This window comes from Haemorhous mexicanus, chromosome 7 (assembly GCF_027477595.1).
Source record: "Haemorhous mexicanus isolate bHaeMex1 chromosome 7, bHaeMex1.pri, whole genome shotgun sequence".
Taxonomy (NCBI): Eukaryota; Metazoa; Chordata; class Aves; order Passeriformes; family Fringillidae; genus Haemorhous; species Haemorhous mexicanus.
Window position 1 is genome coordinate 34615231 of NC_082347.1, and position 20183 is coordinate 34635413.

Sequence of the window (20183 nt, forward strand, 5' to 3'; positions counted from 1 at the left end):
TTTTTCTCTGAGATGTTTGTGTGCCTGCCCATCCGCCAGGAGCTGCTGCCCATGGTAACAGCAGGTGATTTATCCCTGCAGTTCAGTAACTTCAGCCTGCCAAACTCTGCTGGGAAAAGTGACCAAGATGGGAACAGGATAAAAAAGGTGATGCTGGTGAGCAAACTCAGGATTGTCAATGCAACAAGGAAAACTTTGGCCATGCTGTAGGTGTTGCCTTTTACTGGTAATGTGTGATTGGTTTGGAGAGGAATACACAGGCAGAGGCACTGTGGAAACACAGGTTAAGAAGTGTGCTAGGTCAGACATTCCATGTAGGACCATGCCACCAAAGGACTGGCAGCTGAAATATGCCCAAAACATTCCTAGAAGTTTTTCTTATTCTTTGTGGATAACAGCAGCAGACTAAAGCACACCTGAGCAGCTTTCAGCTGATGCAAAGCCACGCAGCTCCCTGGCCAGCCACGGACACATGGGACCCCCTCAGCATCTCCTCCTCCTCTCCAAGTGGCTCCAGCTGAGTTTTGTGGGACCTGGAGCCATCCCCCAGCCTGGACCCATCCTCCTGTTCCTTGGTGCCAAACAGGAGGTGCCCCATGGCCTCGGGGGCTGGCAGTGCTGTGAGCAGGTGCTGTGGGGTGCAGGGTGTGCCCATGCTGCCCCAGGCATGCTGGCACTGGCTGCCAGCCATGCCCCTGCCCTGACTCATCCTCTGTCCTCCCAACCAGCCACAGAATCGGGCCTGCTGTGCTGGAAATGGAGCAGAGTTTGGGTTTGTTATGTAAACTGGCAATCAGCTTCCTGGTTCACCAAAACCAGCAGCTTGGTACTCACATTCACTTCACAAGCTAACTTTTTTTCCTTCCCTGCCCCACTCAGCTTCCAAACATTACCATGAAAAACTCAGGTTTTTCATGATAATGTTTGCCTGCTTGGCCTTACCACCCAGAAGCACAAGTTTTTTTTGTCTCTGCCCTGGCTGCTGTTTGAATCCAGATATGAACTGTACCAGGTGCTGGGTAGTGTCTAGCTTTGGTTGTACTCATTCCTTTCAGGACTGATGCTCAGAGTTATTAATACTGGCTGCACCAGAGTTTAAAACTCCCAGAAAAATAGGAAATGAGTCCTGACCTCCAGGTTCACAACCTAAAGAAGAAAACAGAAACTTACCATTTGCAGACTTTAGCTATTGGCATGATTAGCAGAGCATCTCAGATGTAATGGTGTACCCTTCCCATCTGATCCTGTGTAATGCACCAAATCCTGTTGTCCTTAATGAGATTAAATGAGGATTTTTTTACTAGTTCAGTGCCTTAGCCATTAGCAACTGTTGGGTGTCTCTAGGCAGTGATGTACCTTTTTGCAAGCCTGGCCCAGTGTCTCTCTCAAAGCCACGATATTTGGCTTCTTTCTACTAAAATTATTTTGATAATTGCTCTTAAGCTTATTGGCACAATGCTTTGAAAGGCAGATCTAAGTGTATACACCAAAGAGGCAAACAGAGACACTAAAGAGCTCAAAATCTCAACAGCTTCTACATGTATAAGTATTTCAGCTACCAACAAGCCATTTTTCAGGGCCAGGTGAGTGCTGCAGCCCCCTTAAAACCTGCAAGCTGCCCTCCCTCAGAGGGGGACCCCGCCACTGTAAGGAACAATTGCAGGTGCAGCACAATAGCTCATCACAAAAGGTGGTAAAATTTGAACAGTGTTTTGCTGCCAAAATGTAGATACCTCTTGATGTTAAGAAGGAAAGCAATTCCTAGTGGGGAAGGTAGAACAGTGCTCATGGTTAAAGTTTCCATGTGCAGATGGAGAGCCCCACACTGACTGGTCCAGAGAGGGTTACAGACACCCTGGTGATGGACAAATGCCATCCACCACAGCCTCCCCAGGGACACTCTCTGTGCCCCATCACCTCCCTGTGCTGCCGTTTGAGTGTACAATGTGTGCCCCTCTCACCTGCCCGGTGTCAGAAGGGCCCTCTCAGAATCTCTGCTGGTCAGAGTGACTCTGAGATACATACAAGTCTCTTTTCCCAGCTCGGCAGTTGAAGAAGGAGTCAGGATTCTTCTGTTCTCGTTCTCAAGGTTGTTTGTTATTTCTTATCCATAAAATTCTTTCTCTGACCTGCCGAGGTCTGTCTGGCAGGTCAGATTCAGGCACACTGCCCGCCTCAGAGGTGGTGTTATCCTTTTATACTAAAAACTACGTGTACATTATTTCCAATAACTTCCTAATACCTATCACCTATGTTAGACAGTGAGTTTCTACCTTAAACCAATCCAAAAGTGCCAGCATCACCCAGAAGATGGAGGCTAGGAAGAAGAAAGACAAAGGACAGGGTATGCCAAAATTCCTCCATCTTGGGACCCCTGCCCCCATTCTAAAAACCTCAAAAATTTATTTTTCACTCCGTGACCAACTATTATTCTACTTAAGCTCTCTTGGCTCGTAATTCTTCATATGAAGGTGGTAATTTGCTCCATGGGTCAAAATCAAAGTCACAGGTGTCTTGGGCTCGGTGCCAAGGTCTCTGAGCCCCCTGGCAGGGGCTCAAGCCATCCAGGACAGCCAGAGAGATGTCCTGGCTTCCGACAGGGACCCAGAGGTGTCCCGAGACACGAAGGTGAGTGTCAGCCTGCGCCACCTCTCATTGTGCAGCGCAGGGAGGAGCGCTTCCTCTTGGATTGCAGCAGGTGAACTGGGAGATGTCCCGCAGAGCTCCCATTGTTCCACAGCCCGCCTTCAGCCAGGGGTGGTGTGTTTGTCTGTTCTTCCCCGAAATGCTCACTTGGGAGCCGTCAAATGAAATCTCAATTAGCTGACTTAGGAGGCGGTGTGGGATGTGCTGGCTGGCAGGCAGCGCTCCCTGGCAGGCAGCGATCCTCGATCCTCGATCCTCGCCGGGGAGGCAGGAGGGCGATGTGGGACCCGCTGCTCACACACAGCCCCGCTCGAGCATCGCTGCTACCCCGGCGGGTTCCCGTCACCAGACTGGAACACCACCAGTGCACCCAGGCTGGATCTGACACGGGAGCACCTGTGGGGATGCTCACAAAACAGCTTGTGTCCAATACTCGGGCTTTTTGCGGCTTTTATCTCACATGCAGCACAAGGCAGGTGCTGCAGCATTGCCAGTCACAACAGGTGTTGTAGCAGCGCTCTGAATCACCTTGAGAGCATCCACGGGAGAGGTTTTGTTCCTGTTTCACTGCCAGGCAGTTACCAGCTGTCTGGCAGCAGGGTAGATGCCTGTCTGTGGTTTTCAACATCAGCTTTTCCAGGCCAGGGCTAGTGCTTGTCCCCTCTCCTCCCCAGCCTTCAAGTCCCATTCCACGTCCTGCTCCCCAGCCTGGCTCTGCTGCCTGTGCTGCTGCAGGCAGTGGGCTCCTTGGCTGGAAACCAGCCCTTTCAGACAAGGCTTGTTTCAGCTCATCCAGCAGGTTACACAAACAGGGGTAACAATTGGCACACGAAGATGCAGTGATGGGTTAGGGATCATCTGGTTTAGTAGCAGCCTTGATTTCAATCCATCACTGTGATCACCAATCTCATGTCCAGCGGTGATGCTGCAGAAGCTGAAACCCAAACCAGCCCTCCCTGACCCATTGTTTTGCTTGACTGGTGCTGAAAAAAGAGGGCTTGCCACCCAAACCTTCCCTCCCTTTCAGAAGCTGCTCTGAATATTCTAGTCAGAGGCATAGTGACTAAGCCATTAAGCTTCTCACTATATGTGAAAAGTCAAAATATTTTATTATTTTTTTTACAAATACTGGTAAAATAGAAAAAAAAATTATTTAAGTCTGATTATTTCCAGGACCAGAGCATGGGGCATGGGACAAACTTTTGACAGAGACTGGGACCAGAGCAGCTAAAAGAGTAACTCTTGTGGGTCACAGCCCTAAACTGTCCTCAAATGCAAGAGGGCGATATGGCCACAAGCCAGGAACAGTGGAAAAATAATTCCCCAGGAAGAGCAGCTCTGTTTGCCCAGAGTGTATGTATGAATCCCAACACTCCTGGGCACCACTGAGCTGTTAGGGGCTTGTGAGCAAACCCCATAATGTGTGTCTGCTGGTGAATGATGTTTAGCAGCTTTTATTCCTGCACACTTCACTTATGTGGGAGCAAGGAATGTGGTGATAAAAAGGCTGGAATGATTTCAGTGCTGGATAGTTTCCATTAATATATTTCTTGTTATACAACGCTGCCATCACAGTACAAAATCCAGTAAGGTGCCTTTAGGAAGGTGGAACTTTTCTCCATAGCTGCAATTAGGGAAGTGGGGCTGTAGAGCAGGCTGGGCTTTCATCAGACCAATTTTAATTGCACCGGATGTGTTTGGGCTATTACATGGTATGAATTTCTTTGCCTTTAGGTTACAAGGCACCTCATAAATTAAAAGGTTGATGTTGTCAAATGCATGCCATTAACACTCCAAGCAGATAATCCTTCCCGTGGCCTCATCAGAGTCTATCTCAGAGCCTGTCTCCAGATAATGGCCTGGAAGAAGAACAATGGTGCTCCCAGCTCCCAGGGGCCTCCACTCCTCTGTTCTGTGCTTCAGAGAAGAAAAATTATCATTATCTGCATGGCTCAAGCTCTCTTTGAAATGCAGTTATTTTTTACTCATACACTCCCAAGTATTTTTTACGTGATATCAGTGAGAAACTTGAAACCCCCTTTGAGAAGAGAAAGATTTCCTGCAGCCCTACTACTAAAGAAAATGGATAGATCAAGTAGTAAAGTTCAATGACTTACTTAGCGTTAAATAAGAAAGAGAATAATGAATTGGATTTTGTGTGCCTGGTTTTCCTCTGCAGGGAGCAGCCAGGCTAATGGATTTTCATTGCCTTGTGCTTCTGTTCATCAGCCTAGGTGAGTTGAAAACACTCTTGCCTTTTTATGTTCTCCTTTCCCTGCCCACTTGTCACAACTTCAAGTATTTGGAGATCAGCAAACACATAGATTTGATGCCATCAGCACCATCTTGATTGGGGAGGAAAACACAGGGTTAACCCCCTGCACCCAGTGATGACTTTTGGCTGCATGGGCATCTGTATTTTATGCCTGGTAGCTGCAAGTAGACAATTCCTTACCTAGGGTGGACACTGATTTCCTACTATTATGAATTCAGGCTGTAACGTCCTTCAAAAAAGACATTATTTCCCCACTGGGTTCACCAAATATTTGTTGGGTCTCCAAACCCTCCTCTTTGTTTAGAGGATTTGCCAAACATGCTGTAGGGCTTTTATTGGGGAAGGAAGGGAGGCGGCGGAGGAGGAAACTACTACAAAGCAATTTAACATAAACAACTTTCCCCTGTAAACTCCAGACACAGCCTGGCAGGGAAGAGGTTAAAGCCAGGGGGTGGATGGGGAGACTCATTAGGGCAAAGTAATAAATGGCAAATTGAAAAGCCCGGGGAGAGACACAGGGGAAGAGATGAGCTGACCCTACATGGGACCCTAAAGGGGTCTCTGGCTTGCTGGAAGCCCTCTCCTGCTCTGACCTCGGGGTTTGGACCTGGTTCCTCCCTCAGCATGCCAAAGCTGGGGGATGCTCAGACAGAAATTCTGCAGAACTGATTGGGAGTCATATTTCAAAGGTGAACCTGAAAGGTTTCTACGGAGCCAGAAATTGCTACTTCCTGCCCCAAACCTTTGCTGGGTCTGCCAGGGAGCTGCTCTCTGCCCACTTGGAGCAGGATTTCCGTTTTCCTACCAGCCTTGGTGCCTCAGGCTTTGTGGTCTGTTTTTGTCTGAGTGGGAAATGCATAATGACAAACAGTTTAAACAACTTATGGTACAAGGAAACTTGCTGGAGTAAAGTACAGGGCTCTAGTTTGTTTCCAAGGAAGTGATGCACCCTCCAAAAGCACTCCACTCAAGCACTGATATTCCAAGTGCAGGGTAATTGTGGCCATCCTCAGTGCTGCCCTCAGCCCTCAGCTAGGCTGGTACTCAGGCACAGCTGGATGCCGGAGGTTCAGGGAAGGTCTGGCTGTGGGAGCTGTCCTGACTCTTGGTTTGCTTGTGTGGGAAATTCTGGCCATCCTGGTGCTGGGGAAGGAAAGCCCAGGAGCCACAAAAGCCACAGAGGAATTCTCTTGTTCTATTTCCAGCCCTGCTTTTTAAGACACAAAGGTTTTCAGAGCAGATGCATTTCTGAAGCTTATCTGTGTGAATATTTGACTGCTTATCCAAGCAGAACAAAAACCTTCAAACCTTCTGAGGTCTATCCATCAAGAACCTTATCTCCCCATGTCACAATTTGGCTCCTGGCTGCTGCTGCTTGGAGCCTCCTCCTTGGAGCTTCCCATCTTCCCCCTCTGTGCTGCTCCACAGCATTCTGCACAGCCACCCTGTGGTCACAGCCTCCCTGCCACTTCACTGATGGTCTCTGCACTGCATGCAGGGGCAGCTGTGCTGCTGCATGCTCTGCAGCCAGCCAGCATCCTGATGGGCTGCATTTGTGCTGCTGGGTCACAGCCCATGGTCTGCATCCCCCCCACACACACAGAGTCTGGGACATGGCCAGAGCAGAGCACACTGGCTCTGCCTGGCCCCAAGAATGAGGAACATTTGCCTTTTTTTTTAGGGGATATCAATGGAGCTTGGATAAAGGAATGCTGTCTCCTCTATCTGAGGTTCCAAGACTGAAATATCCAAGGAGAATACTTCTGATCTTCTCCCACCTGGAAGCTCCTGATCCCTTCTGGCAGAGGCACCACTGGCGTGGGGCTGCTAAGAGATCTCAAGGAGCACCTTAAAAACCCAGGCAAGCTCTCCTCTTGTAGCTGAGCATGGTACCTGAGCCACTGGGAAGCACCAGGAGCATGGCAGGAACACAGGAGAGGCATCAGCATCATCAGCCATGTGGGAATTCCTGGCCAAACAAAACAGCTGCACAGTCAGACTCAGTGCCCAGTTTGTACCCTGAGTCACTGGGCTGTGCCAGGAGAGTCTCTGCAGTGCCTTGGGACCAGGGCCACAGGACTTTTCTTGCTTTGAAGCTGAGCTGGCACAAGAAGTTGTCTGCAGCCATCCTGTCAAAGCCATGGCCAAAAACAACAGGGTGAAGGCTTTGGAAAGAGCCACCCATGCATAGTGTCACTGATTTAAGCTGGGGACCTGGCTGGCCCAGGACTTGAGAACAGCTTTCATGAGGGTCAGAGGCTGAGATCCTGTGCACCACGGTGGGGATCAGAGACCCCTGCTGCTTGGTGCTGCCTGGACTCAGCCCAGCTGTAGACAAGCTTCAGCCTCAGGGTGGCCTTTCCACCAGGGACCATTTTCCTATGGCCCTTTTCACAGGAGGCTCTGATGTGGGGGTTGGTTTTGCTCTCCTCCCTGTGGTTTTAATTTTTTTCTCTGTTTTGATGGTCAGGGGGGTAAAGCTAATTCCCATCTCACATAAAACAATGAATTAGTCTCAATAACAAGAGGCTAAATGTGCTTTTTATACTGTGGTGCATGATAAGCTATTTATAAATTTCATATCACTGCTGGAACGTAGTCAGGGTTTAAAATAAAGTTTTAATTTAACCATAGTTTTCCAGTGCTGACAGATATGATAAATACATTTTTTCTCTATAAAACCTAATGTCATCAGTGTTTTGCAAAAATCATTAGAAGCTAAGGATAATTTCCGTGGGTTTTTTTTTTTTGCTTTGTTTTTCTCCATGTTCCAGTGTTTAGTTTAATGTTACATTCCATTATAGAAAAAAAAATTGCCTGTGGTAATTTGTTCTCCAAGGCCTCTGCTTAAGAGATGGAAGGATTTTGCTTGAGAAGACCAATGGAAAGAGGTGCCAGCTCATGTCACAGAGGTCTTGGGGCAGTTGCAGCATCTCTCTGAGGTAGAACCAGCCCTCAGGGCACTGCTGCAAAGCCCATTGGCAATTTCACAGTGATTGAGCAAATCTTGGTATCTCAGGTGACCCCACAGGAGAGCCAAGAGGGCACAGTGGGGCAGGTTTCATGTCTGGAAGGTGAGTTTGAGACCCAAGCTCTCCATCTACAGGTGGGTTGCATTCCTGTTGCATCCACCCATGAGCTGAGTCCCTTCAAAATTTTTCTGGACCCTCTCCAGATTTCCTGCTTGCCCATGTAAACAGCTTTTAGGAAGATGCCTCTTTCTGCAATCAGTCATTTTCATTCTGCAGTAAATAGCTCTTACATCAGCTACCCTTGTACTGTTGGTGTAAAGGCAGCACACCAGAGCCCTACCATGTTGTGAGGTGAGGGGTTCAGAGACTGTGCTGGAACAACAAAAACACAGGGAATGTTGAGCAGGAAAAAAAGCTTGTTTTTAAAGTGTTTTAAAGCTGCTGTCTGTCTTCTCAGCCCTGCAGTTTACAGCCCATACTTCTCACGCTGCCTCCCTGACAGACAAACGAGAGATGAAGCTATTTGGAGAGCAAGTCTGTGCTCTGCAGACATGAAAACGCTGACACTTGTTTCTATCTAGGCTGGCCTTTGTCTGTGAGGAGCTTCCAGAAGCTGAAAATACCCAGGAAAGGGGCATGCAGAAGGGGAGAGGGATCTCTTCTGGTGGGCTGCCATGTCACTCAGGCTGCCTTCATGGTGATACCCAGGGGATGTCATTGGTGCAGCCAGCTATGATAATCCTTTCAGTGGAACAGGTGCTGGGGGATAATCCTGCTGTTTTTCTTGGTTATGGCTCTCTTCAGTCACTAAGACAGAGCAAACAGGATTATCACAGCAGTGATTCAGGAGGTGAAGGTTTTGGTGCTGCGTGCCTGGGCTCTGGGGACATTTGTTTCCCAGGGAGGTGCTGGCTCTGCAGAGCTGCCTGTCCTGCTGAGGGCAGCCAGGTGGGCTTGGCTGGCTGCTCCCGAGGCTCTCACTCAGACTGGCCCTCAGGGATGAGGGCTGAATCCCAGAAGCAAAGCTCCTGCTCTCTACAGCTCTCCCAGGAAGATGCCTTCCCCAGAATCCCAGACAATGTGGGATGGAGATTGCCCAGCTGTGCATTGTCCCAAACCCTAGCAGGAGCTGGGGGATGACAAGGGGTGTCAGCTCTGCCTGGGCTGACAGATTTTCTCTAGCCAGGAAGGTTTGAGGCACTACAGACCCCCTGGGGGTTCACAGGGACCCAGCCTGTCCTGACCCTGTGAAATTTCAGAGCAACTCTGTGCCCGAAGCTGTAAGTGCAGGCTCGTCCTCCAGCAGACTTGAATGTATTGTCAGGTTTTGTTTCAAATCCCTGGAGTGCTGCACTCATCCATCCCCTCTCAGCCCAGCTCCACTGCTCTTAGACCAGCCTGCACCCTGGTGACTGTGCTTGCCATGCAAAGCCAATGCCTCTCTGCTCCTATTTCACCACCTTTTGCCCTGCTGATAACAACCTCTGACCCCCCCTGTGATTCCCTTCTCCAGCAGTGGAGGAAGGGCACGTGAGGTTCTTGGAATCAGCCTTCACAGCCTCTGTGCACAAACAGCTGCTCCCCACTGCTGGTTGGCTTCAGGACTTCCCTGACCCCTGATTTCAGTATCAGCACAGCAATTGATCTTGGCTTCATGGTTCTGTGGCAATCTGGGCCCCAGGCTGTTTTAAATGGAGAGCTACAAAATAAACATATGTGTACAGCATATAGACACTGAACTGCAGGAGGAGGAGTCAGGGACGTGCAGGGCTGTTAAAGCTCCAGCTTGCACTTGTGCTGATAAGGCAGTTTCCAAGAAATTGCCCAGCCCTTAAATTCTAGAAGCTCTCTCTTCCCAGGTCAACAACCCTCTATGGACTGAATCCTGGTGTCACTCTACAAGCAAACACGGGCCAGGCTGGACCTTCTGCAGATGGCACAAAAAAGAGACCCTGTGTTGCTAAGAAGGGGTCCAGGCACCCTCTGGCACAGGAAACCAAAACACACAATGAGAAGCACATTGGTAACTCTGGTGGTTTGGGAAAACATAAGAAAATGTTCTTCAACTTCATTCTTCTTTAGCCAAGCCTCCTCCTTGCCTGAGAGGGGGTGAAGGTGGTGCTGGCTGAGCTGCTGCTCTCCCTGTGCCAGCAGTGGGCTGCAGTGCTGCCCCACCTGGGCTCCCCCCAAGGTCTCCCCTCTTCTGGAGGAGCACTCCCTCAGCTCTGCACCCAGGCTGCTCCAGCTCCTGCTCCCCTGCAGCTGCACACCCTGCTTTTGGCCAGCCTTCACTTCAGACAGGAGCAAAGGCTCTTTGGAGAGCAGATTTTCCACAGCATCCCACAGCTCCATGAGCAAGAATGTTCATTGTGGCTCCAGTGGGAACACAGGCAGGGCTGACTGGAGCCAGTTGTTTGGCTCCCTCCTTTCACAGGGATATTTTAAAATGTCTTATGCAGGTGCAGGAGTTGACACAACAGAGCATGCACCTGTTAGAGTCTGTCCAGCTTGTGTGTAAACACCACCATCCCCTTTTCAAACTCTTAGGAGCTGTTTCATAAACACCAAGTACTTCACCTAATTTCCAAACCACGTGGGGTTTCCTCAGCAGGGCTGGTGGTGGAGGACACAGCACCAGCCCCAGGGCTGGCAGCAGAGCCAGGCAGAGGGTACCACCTGCTGGGCCCTCCTTGGTGAGTGCTGCTCAGCCCCTCTGCACGGTGCTGCCTGGCAGAGCACTGTGTGCATGGCACAGACCCTCTGTGAGTGCTGCTCAGCCCCTCTGCACGGTGCTGCCTGGCAGAGCACTGTGTGCATGGCACAGACCCTCTGTGAGTGCTGCTCAGCCCCTCTGCACAGTGCTGCCTGGCAGAGCACTGTGTGCATGGCACAGACCCTCTGTGAGTGCTGCTCAGCCCCTCTGCACGGTGCTGCCTGGCAGAGCACTGTGTGCATGGCACAGACCCTCTGTGAGTGCTGCTCAGCCCCTCTGCACAGTGCCCTTGCTGCCTGGCAGAGCACTGTGTGCATGGCACAAACCCTCTGTGAGTGCTGCTCAGCCCCTCTGCACGGTGCCCTTGCTGCCTGGCAGAGCACTGTGTGCATGGCACAAACCCTCTGTGAATGCTGCTCTGCCCCTCTGCATAGTGCTGCCTGGCAGAGCACTGTGTGCATGGCACAGACCCTCTGTGAATGCTGCTCTGCCCCTCTGCATAGTGCTGCCTGGCAGAGCACTGTGTGCATGGCACAGACCCTCTGTGAGTGCTGCTCTGCCCCTCTGCACGGTGCTGCCTGGCAGAGCACTGTGTGCATGGCACAAACCCTCTGTGAGTGCTGCTCAGCCCCTCTGCACAGTGCCCTTGCTGCCTGGCAGAGCACTGTGTGCATGGCACAGACCCTCTGTGAGTGCTGCTCTGCCCCTCTGCACAGTGCTGCCTGGCAGAGCACTGTGTGCATGGCACAGACCCTCTGTGAGTGCTGCTCTGCCCCTCTGCACGGTGCCCTTGCTGCCTGGCAGAGCACTGTGTGCATGGCACAGACCCCTCTGGCCAGCCCTGTGCCACCGACAGCTCTGGGCATGTAAGCCTTGTCCACAGTGAGGATGCTTACTCAGTAGCTTTGGGCACCTGACCTGTTTCTTGCTCATTTTATATCTTCCAGAGTCTGTTTCTCTTCCTCACTGACCCCACAGAACAGGGTCATCTTTCTGAGCTGAGGGAAATTGTTAGAATTTTACTGAATTGGGGAACCTGTTATTTCCCCATCGAAATTTGCTCCTACCAAACACCAAAATGACTCCTCCAGCAGTCCACAGAAAGGGGGAATAAAATTCATGTTTATGGGATGGGCACACGCCTGAATTTGTGTGGGAGCCCACACTTGCACCGGGAGTCTGGAAATCTTCATGGGGAACACCCTTGCACGTTCAGGGATGGTGGCAGAGCGTGGCCTCAGCTCTGCTGTGTAGTGTCACCATACAGTGTCACCTGCAGTGTCACCATGCAATGTCACCGTGCAGTGTTACCATACAGTGTCACCCTTCAGTGCCACCCTGCAGTGTCACCATGCAATGTCACCATGTAGTGTCACCTTGCAGTGTCACTGTGCAGTGTCACCCCGCAGTGTCACCATTTAAGCAGCACTCACAAGCAGCCAGGTCAGGTCACAGGGCTGCTGCATTTGTGAGGGTGCAGAGCCTGGGCAATCCAGGAAACCCAGGGTCATGTTTGTCCCACTCAGATGAGTTCTGTGGCTGACCCTGACTCCTGAAGCCTTGAGGTTAAGGGACTTGGCACCTTTTCTGGATGGGCACTTTGTGGCTCTTGCAGTGCTGAACTCTCACTGCTGCCAGCTTCTCCAAGGGGCTCATGATGTTGCAGCATGTGCTTTTCTGGGGCAGAGACTCTGGTTTTGCACCAAGCTCACTGAATGCTATTGACACAGTTTCTTGATTGAGCTTTTTTTGTTTGAGCTGCTCTGCCAAGCTGCCCTGAGCCTCCACAGGGCATGCTGACTTGCACCTACAATGCATCAGGCTTCATCTTCCCAGTCAGCCAGGCTCTGGGAAAGTCACTGGAAGGAGTCCAGTGGCTTTGAAATAGGAGTTGACTCATGCCCTATGAGATCAAAACAAAATGTCTCTGCATATGAAAAAATATTATGGAAACTGTATCATTCATGCCTGAAAGCCTCGCTTCAAGTTTATCATATAAAATACATAATATTGTAAATGGAAAGAAAAGATTACACAAGGCCTGGTGTGCATGAAAATTATTGGCATGTGAAAATGTCTCTTCCCATAAACACAGCTGCGGTCTGGTACACAAGTAGGCATCCAAAATGGGGAATCTTGGTCCCTTGCTGCTCTTCTTCAAAACTCTCCCTTTCTGTAGCAGTAATTACTTCCTAGACTCATCCCTTGTACTGTTCAGAGTGACCCAGAGAAAAGGCTTAGGATGGAGTGACCATCATGGGGCAGTGTGGCAGTGTGGCAGTGTGACAGGTACTTCAGGAGCTCACAGACACAGCAGCAGCACCTGAGAGCACTGCCTGGGACAGAGGTGGTGCTCAGAGCACCCCACAGCCAGCTGCAGCACTTGGCTCACCCAGCTCTTTGTGGGATCTGAGTCTGGGGTCAAATCCTGCCCCACTGGAGCTGGCTGGGATGTGGCTGTGGTGCTCAGCAGTGCAGTCCCTGCGATTCCCTCAGCCCACACCTGCAGCTTGATCACATTCCAGCAAGAGCTGAGTGCCACGGTCCAGGGAGCAGGATTTAGCATATCACCTTGAGGAAACGAGCAGAGGATGGTTCTGCAGGCACAGCAAAAGTAACTCTGAGGGGAAAAATGAATTAATGTGGGTATTAACCATCAATTTGTCATACAGCCTCCAGAGTCAGCTTCTGATGCTGTGAAGTGTGCTGTGAAAAGCAGTGGATGCTTCTGCACCTCCTCAGGCTTCTCTGAAGCTCTTCAGCACTGGGAGCAGATGGATACCACCAAGCCTGTTCACTGCTCAGCAATGGGAGAAGCCAGGATGAACACTACAGCTGCTGCTGCTGTCCCACCTCTGTTCAGGGGCCATGGGGCAGACTGCAGCTCAGCCTTTCCCTCTGTGCCACACTTCCCTCCCTGGCTGGGAGCACCAGGAGCTGGCTGAGGGCACTGCAGAGCTGCTGTCTGTCCCCTCCTGGGCTGGACCTGACACACTTCCCATTTATCACTCTGCAGTGCCTCAGTGTCCCCTCCCTGTGACACCCCTGTGGCAGAAAGATCCCACCACACACCCTCCAGCAGCAGGGCTGAATGTAAACACAGTCAAGCCCAGAGAGCCAAGTGAAATGACCCACCTGTCCCCTTGGTCCACTATTGCCACCAAGTGACCCATTTGCTCCCCAAAGCACAGGCAGTTCAGCACAGCTGGCTGCTCTGTGCAAGCCCATCACTGATCCCCTTGGCTACAGAGAGGAGCTGTGGGATGGCTCAGAGGACTTCTGGCTCTCATGGTCTCCTGCCTCAGCGTTATGGGGTGACCGTGGAATGTTCCTCAGCTAACTGGGCTGTACTGGTTCCCAGGCTGACTGACCCCAGCTGACATCAGGAGACATCCAGCTGCATGACTAAACTCTTCTTACATTCCAGAACTCCGACAAATAAATGTTTATTGACAATAAGCTGGTGTTTTGTTTTGGGAAACAAGCAAACCACCTTCCTGGTAGCTGGTGTGCAGAGGGCAGAGCCTCACAAGGACCTGCAGGGCACCAAGCAGTAACAGGAGCATCTTGCCTGCCCGCCCTCCCAGCTCTCCTCTCCTCCTTGGATGGGTTTGGAATGAGCTCTGGAGATCTAACTGCCGAGAGTAATGATGTGTGAAAGCTCACTTTCATTTTTCACTCTACTTTTTTGGAAGGTGGAACATTTTAGAGTTGACAGTACCATGCTAAAGCCATATGAGGCAAGTAACTATTTTTAACCAGATGGAGACTATCTGAGAGCCTACTGCTGAATCATTTCAAACAAGGAAGAAATCATGGGATCCAAATGTAGGCGTGGGAGGGATGGGGCAGGAAGGCTTTTATCATACACTTCTCCCAATAACTGTCCAACTGCTTCAAAACTTAAGACCACTTTACTGAAAATGCCTGTGGGGTCACTTCAGGCAGTGGCTGCATTTTACAAAATGCTCCTGCTCTGAGAGAGAGGCAGATCCTCAGGTCAGAGCAGCTTGAGAGGCTCCCTGTGCTCACCAACCTCCTGTGCATCCATGCTCTGAGCTGTGCCACATGGCAGAAGACACTTGCCCATCTTGGCACTGCCCTTCTCTGGACCCCCATCACCAGGTACCTGATGGCTGCAATGTGCTCAGCTCTTCTGGGGCCACAGCCTGGGGTCAGAGGAGAAGGAGTGGTCTCAGCCCTGCTCTGGGTGTCCTTCCACTGCTTCTGCCTCCCCTGCCCATTCCAGCACCGAGGTGACTCTCCAAATAAGCAGAGTTTGCCAGGTGAAATTGGCCTGGTGGATAAACTGAGGGATTTTTGTCACATTTCCTTTATCTGACACACCTCAGACTTGCAACAACAGGCCTTTCTCCCTGGCAGCCATGGGCTGAGGCAGTGCCTCACTCAAGGAAAGGAAGTGCCACTGAGTTACAGAAGCCTGACAGGCCATGACCCAAAAGCCTGTCACTGATTGTGGGAATTTGTGCACAGCCTAATTATAGGCACTCAGAGCACAGGGGTGGAACCCCACACATGATGTTTGTCTTTGTGCTAAGTCTGTTTAACTCCATTGCAGGTGCAGCACTGACTGGCTCCCTGCAGGAATGGGCTCTGCTTGGGCACACCATGGTGCCAACACAAGGGCTGGGAGGAACATTTCTGCTCTATTCTGAGGCTTGGTGGTCTGCAATGTTTTCCCATTTTGCACTGGGAAATCAAACCTCCTTCCCTGACCTAGTTTGGTACTTGGCCACTAGCCTGTCTTCTCAGTATCATTGAAATCAATGAGTGGGACAGATGCTCTTAGCCCCCTTTAGACAAATCTCTTGGCTCTGATTTCTCCCAAAATCTGCTGTTCCTGGGATCCTCTGCACTGAGAACAAAAGTCAAACCCTGCCCTGGCTTTGCACTTCAGCATGGGTGGGGCAGAGTGAGCAGAGATGACACCAAGGCATTTGTGAAGTCCCTTGTCTGCTTGTCACAACGAAACATAGCCTCTTATTCTGTGGAGACAGAAAAGTTCAAATTAACTTTCTCTTCCAAGCCACCAGTATCATCTACAGAAGGAACCTTGCACATTAAGAGTACTTTTAGCTCCCAACTCAGTGGCACCTCCAATGAGGAGCATATTGGCCATGGCAGGTATGCTGCAGCTCTCTCCAGTGTCTGCTGCACTGCAGCTGTGTCTGCAAACATCCTAAATGTGAGCTATGAGACCAGGTGGGCACTCTGGCTGCAAGGACTCAAGCAGATTTAACAAAAGGGGTGGGATACATCCCCTTTAAAAGGGATCAGGGTCAGTGTCTGCAGCTTGGAGAGTGACGTTCAGGATAAATGATACAGAAACTCAAGGTTTTTGAGAGCAGCTGTGAAGTGAGAGGGACACAGCAGGGTCTGCTGCCACCTCCAAACGCCTCTGCACAACACCCAGGGCACGGCACACCCCGGCTCCAGCCTGGCTGGTCACTGCAGCTGTCACCTTGTGGCTTTGCTCTCTCACTCTGCAGTGAGCAGCAAGGCTTGCATTGCTCCCTGTTATGTTGAAGGCAGCACAAGCTGCTGAGCTCACGTGTGGGCTGTGGGGCTGTGGGGAGAAGGCTTGCATCTCCCATGGGACTTGGCCTTCACTTGGGATCCCCATCCATGGAAAAGCTCAGAAGTTCCCTTGCAGACCTTCTCCTTCTTTCTGGCTGTTTCTGACCTCAGCCCTCCTCTGGAGGCAGGGCTGTGGGCAGGTGATGGCTCCCTGCTCCGTGTCAGCCCTCCCAGGCTGGGCTGTGCCCTGCTGACCTGGGCTTTGGCTTGAGGAAACGCCTGGTTCAGCTGATGTCACCAGCCTGGCATCCAGCATACTCACCCACCACGTGTGGCTTGTCCCATCCCTGCCCCTGCAATCTTGAGTAATGGGGACTGACACATGTTTTTTCCAGAAAGCAATCTCTTCAGATCAAATTAATTCTGTGATTTCCAGGTGCTTCCTCCTCTGCACAACTGATGAAACTTCCTGCAGCCAACGGCCAAGGCTGCTCCAAGCCAGGACATTTAAATTAATCTTTTGTTCTTGGGGACTTTCTGTAGCTTGGTGACTCTGGGTGCTGCCTCTTTCTCTCTCACAGACCTGGGTCCTAAAGCTGCCAGCCAGCAAAGAGGCATTTTAAGGGCAAGAGGAGGTCAGGGTGGCAAGTGGCTTATCTGGGGGTCTGAGACTTTGAGGAGGCAGGTTTTCCCCTGAAAGCTCCTTGCAGAGCCTCCCTGTAGAGCTGTCTGGGTGTGGGGTGAGGCTGTGAGTGCAGCCTGGGGTCCACCACAAACTGCCTCGAATGACCCTGCTGCTGCATCCCACTGTCTGAGGTCACCAGGAGACCCTGAGGATGTGGTGACTGAAGGCTGTGTTTAAAGGCACCAGATAACCTCTTCTTCCCAATTTGAGGGCTTCTTGAGTAGGATGTTTGCTTTTGAGCAACACTGTGTCCTGTAGGTTCTCTGTGCATTAAGAGGAACTGAGATTTTGATGGGAGCACCTTGTGTTGTGCATCTATTTCCTCTCTCTCACTTACCAGGGGTTGGATCATGTTGCTTATGTTAAAGTCCAAAATACAGATGAAGCTGTGAAGCATGAACAATAAATGCTCCTCATCAGTAGATACCCCAGAAGCACATCCCATGAATAAGGGGTGATGAGTCAATAAAATGCCTTTTACTCCCTGATGGAGAAATTTTTATTCACTTCTCCTTAGCACAATTTAGTGTTGGGTCTGAGCCAGAATGTTTTTATTTTTGTGTGGATCTAGATTTGCATTTTCTCATGGCTATTCTATCACCTGGCTGCATTGCTAGTATACATAGTGCTGGCATCACAACATTTTCAGAGCCTGTAAAAGACATGGGGCAGAAATCTAGAGAACATACCCCACACCTGTGTCCTACCTGCAGTGCAACCACCAGTCCACATCTCACAGGTACAACCCTTCCTGACACAGATCTCAAAGATCCATTGGTAAAGTGTATTTCTTCTTTTTTAAAAAAATGTTAAGCATTTCCTTATCCAGCTTTTTATTTGAGCAAGAGGCAGTGTCCTGGTGCTGAGCTGCAGCTTTCTTGCCTTGCCTTGCCCTCCTCATCAGGCAGGTCTGTCCTAGTAGGGGTTTTAAATGTGGTGGATTTTAAACTAACCAGTTTAAAATGTGCAAACCTGAACATGAAGTTTTTGTGGTAACTGCAGGATTACCCCTCAGGGACAGGATTACCCCTTTCAGCAAGGTCAAGTCCCTCTTGTTAATTCTGGTTTTACTTGTGCCTGCCCTTGTGCCCTGGCCTGGCTGCCAGCTGGGAGGGCGACACCCCTGTTACACAAGCGAATGTCGTCGGTGTTTTCCTTCTTGATTGTTCTGCGTGTAATTTGGATTCCACGAGCGGCGCTCAGCTTATGTCACTGCACCCTTTTAATGGTGTTTTTCTTGGCTGCAGCTTTGGTTTTCTTGGCCTTGCAGTCGGGGCATCTCTGCAGACACGGACACTCCATGGCTGCACACGGCGCTTCCCCTCCCGCGCACCAGCCCAGACTGCACAGGACTGGCTTTGCCATTCCTGCCTTGCCTGCTCACTGTGCCAGCACACTCCTCTGCCCCTTTCTTTTGCATCTAGCAGTACCTGGAAAAGTTGTACTATGTGAAATCTTTGAAGTTTTCATTATGACAGCAGTGTCTAGAAGATGCCTGCAAGGATCAGGAGGAATTTCAGGCAAAACCCAGCACTCCTGGTTGTCAAGTGCTTCTGCTCTGACCTTCCCATGGGACAGCAAAGGGATAAGGACAGGAAAATAGGATCATCAGGAAATGATGATGCAATGTTACCCACCATGATAGGTGGCTTGGCATCACTCATTTTTGACCTTTGTCAGCAGCTGTGCAAAGGGTTTTCAGAGGAACTTGGAAGGATATCTAAGTACTTTTGAGTGGTCACATTTGGCTTGTCCTTTTCTGGATGCACATCTTCCCAATAGAATGAGTTTGGGATTATATTTTTTTTCCTGGGCTGTTTAACAAAGCCATTCCTTATTCCTGGTAGTTCTGCTTTCAAGATATCTCCAGCAACACAGGTATCCTAAATCAGTAGTACAGGGCTCTTGATGGATTCATGCAAATCCTCACATTTTTTTATTCCCAGCAGTGTTATAACACAATTTGCCCTTCCTTGCATGAGTTGACAGTCAAATCATACATGTGTGTTTTGCCAGTTAAGAATTGTGGTTTTTTATATATTACCAATTATATTTCTTGCCTGTGCTGTTTGTAAAACAAAAACAAAACAATCAGTTCCCCCCAAAACAACCTCTTTCTTCTCTAAACCCATCAAAATTTGAACAGGGAAGTTGTGGATGCCCCATCCATGGATATGTTCAAGGCCAGGCTGGATGGGGCTTGGAGCAACCTGGTCTAGTGGGAGGTGCTCCCGTGGCAGTGGGCTTGGGAATAGATGGCTTTTAAAGCCCTTTCCAATCAAATGATCCTGTGATTCTGTGATATGAGGGATCAGAACCCCAGCTGACCTCCCTGGCAGGGGAGGAAGGCTCTGAGGAAGGCTCCTCACCAGCCCCAAGGCATCCACACAGAGGGCGGTGGCCAGACAGGAGCTACTCCTCTGTGTCTCCTCCAGCACAGTGGTGACAGGGCATCAGTGCAGGAGCCTGTGAGCCTGCTCTGAATCATCCTCTGGAAGGACTTCACTTCCTTGCTCTCTGATCCAAGGCTGCTGTCTTGGCAGAGGCCTCCCCCCAGCAGTCAGTGGCAAACTCGCTGCTTTGGTTGGTTGGTGTTTTTCCAGTGTTTGCTCTGACACACAATTAATGAAACGTAAGTACCTCCATTTATTGCTCTCTAGAGAATCCCCTGGATTGCAAGTCCTGGCCTTTGGGGACATTTCTATTGTTTCAGCTGCCACCAAAGCCAAGGGAAGCTAAATCACACTCTCTTCTGTGTGATGGGAGGGAGCTCACCTGCCACTGGGCCCTGGCATTGTCTTTAATGAGAGACAGGCCACAGTGGCTCTGGCATTACAAGGTGACAACTACCTTCGAGGTCTGGGCTCTGTCACCGGCCCAGGCAAGGTCAAATCACTTTGAAATAGTTGACTGCTCTTTCAGCATCAACAAGCAGCCTTGGAAAACTGCAAGGAAGTTCTGAGAGAGGGAAATAGTTTGACATAATTGAGGCAAACAAAAAAAAGCAATCTGCCAGCCTCGTGCTACACACCTACTGCCAAATCTGCCACGTCCCCTTTCCAAGGGCTTCACCTGCCTGAGGAGCAAAGGTGACTCCATCCACCCTGTGTTTGGCCAGGTCCTGGTTTAGAGGTGTGCCTGTATTTTTGAAGTGCCTGTATAGGGTAGTCATGCCCTGCTGGCAGGAGATTTTCTCAATGCATTTGGTTTTGGGGTTAGACAGCCTAAGAAAGACCACGAGGGCTCCCAAGCACAGTGTCCAAGGTCACAGGTACCTGCAGTGATGGCTGCTCTCCTCAGCAGGTTGGTTTATGCAGCAGAGGCTTTCCTCTGCCAATCCTTGCTGAGGGAAAA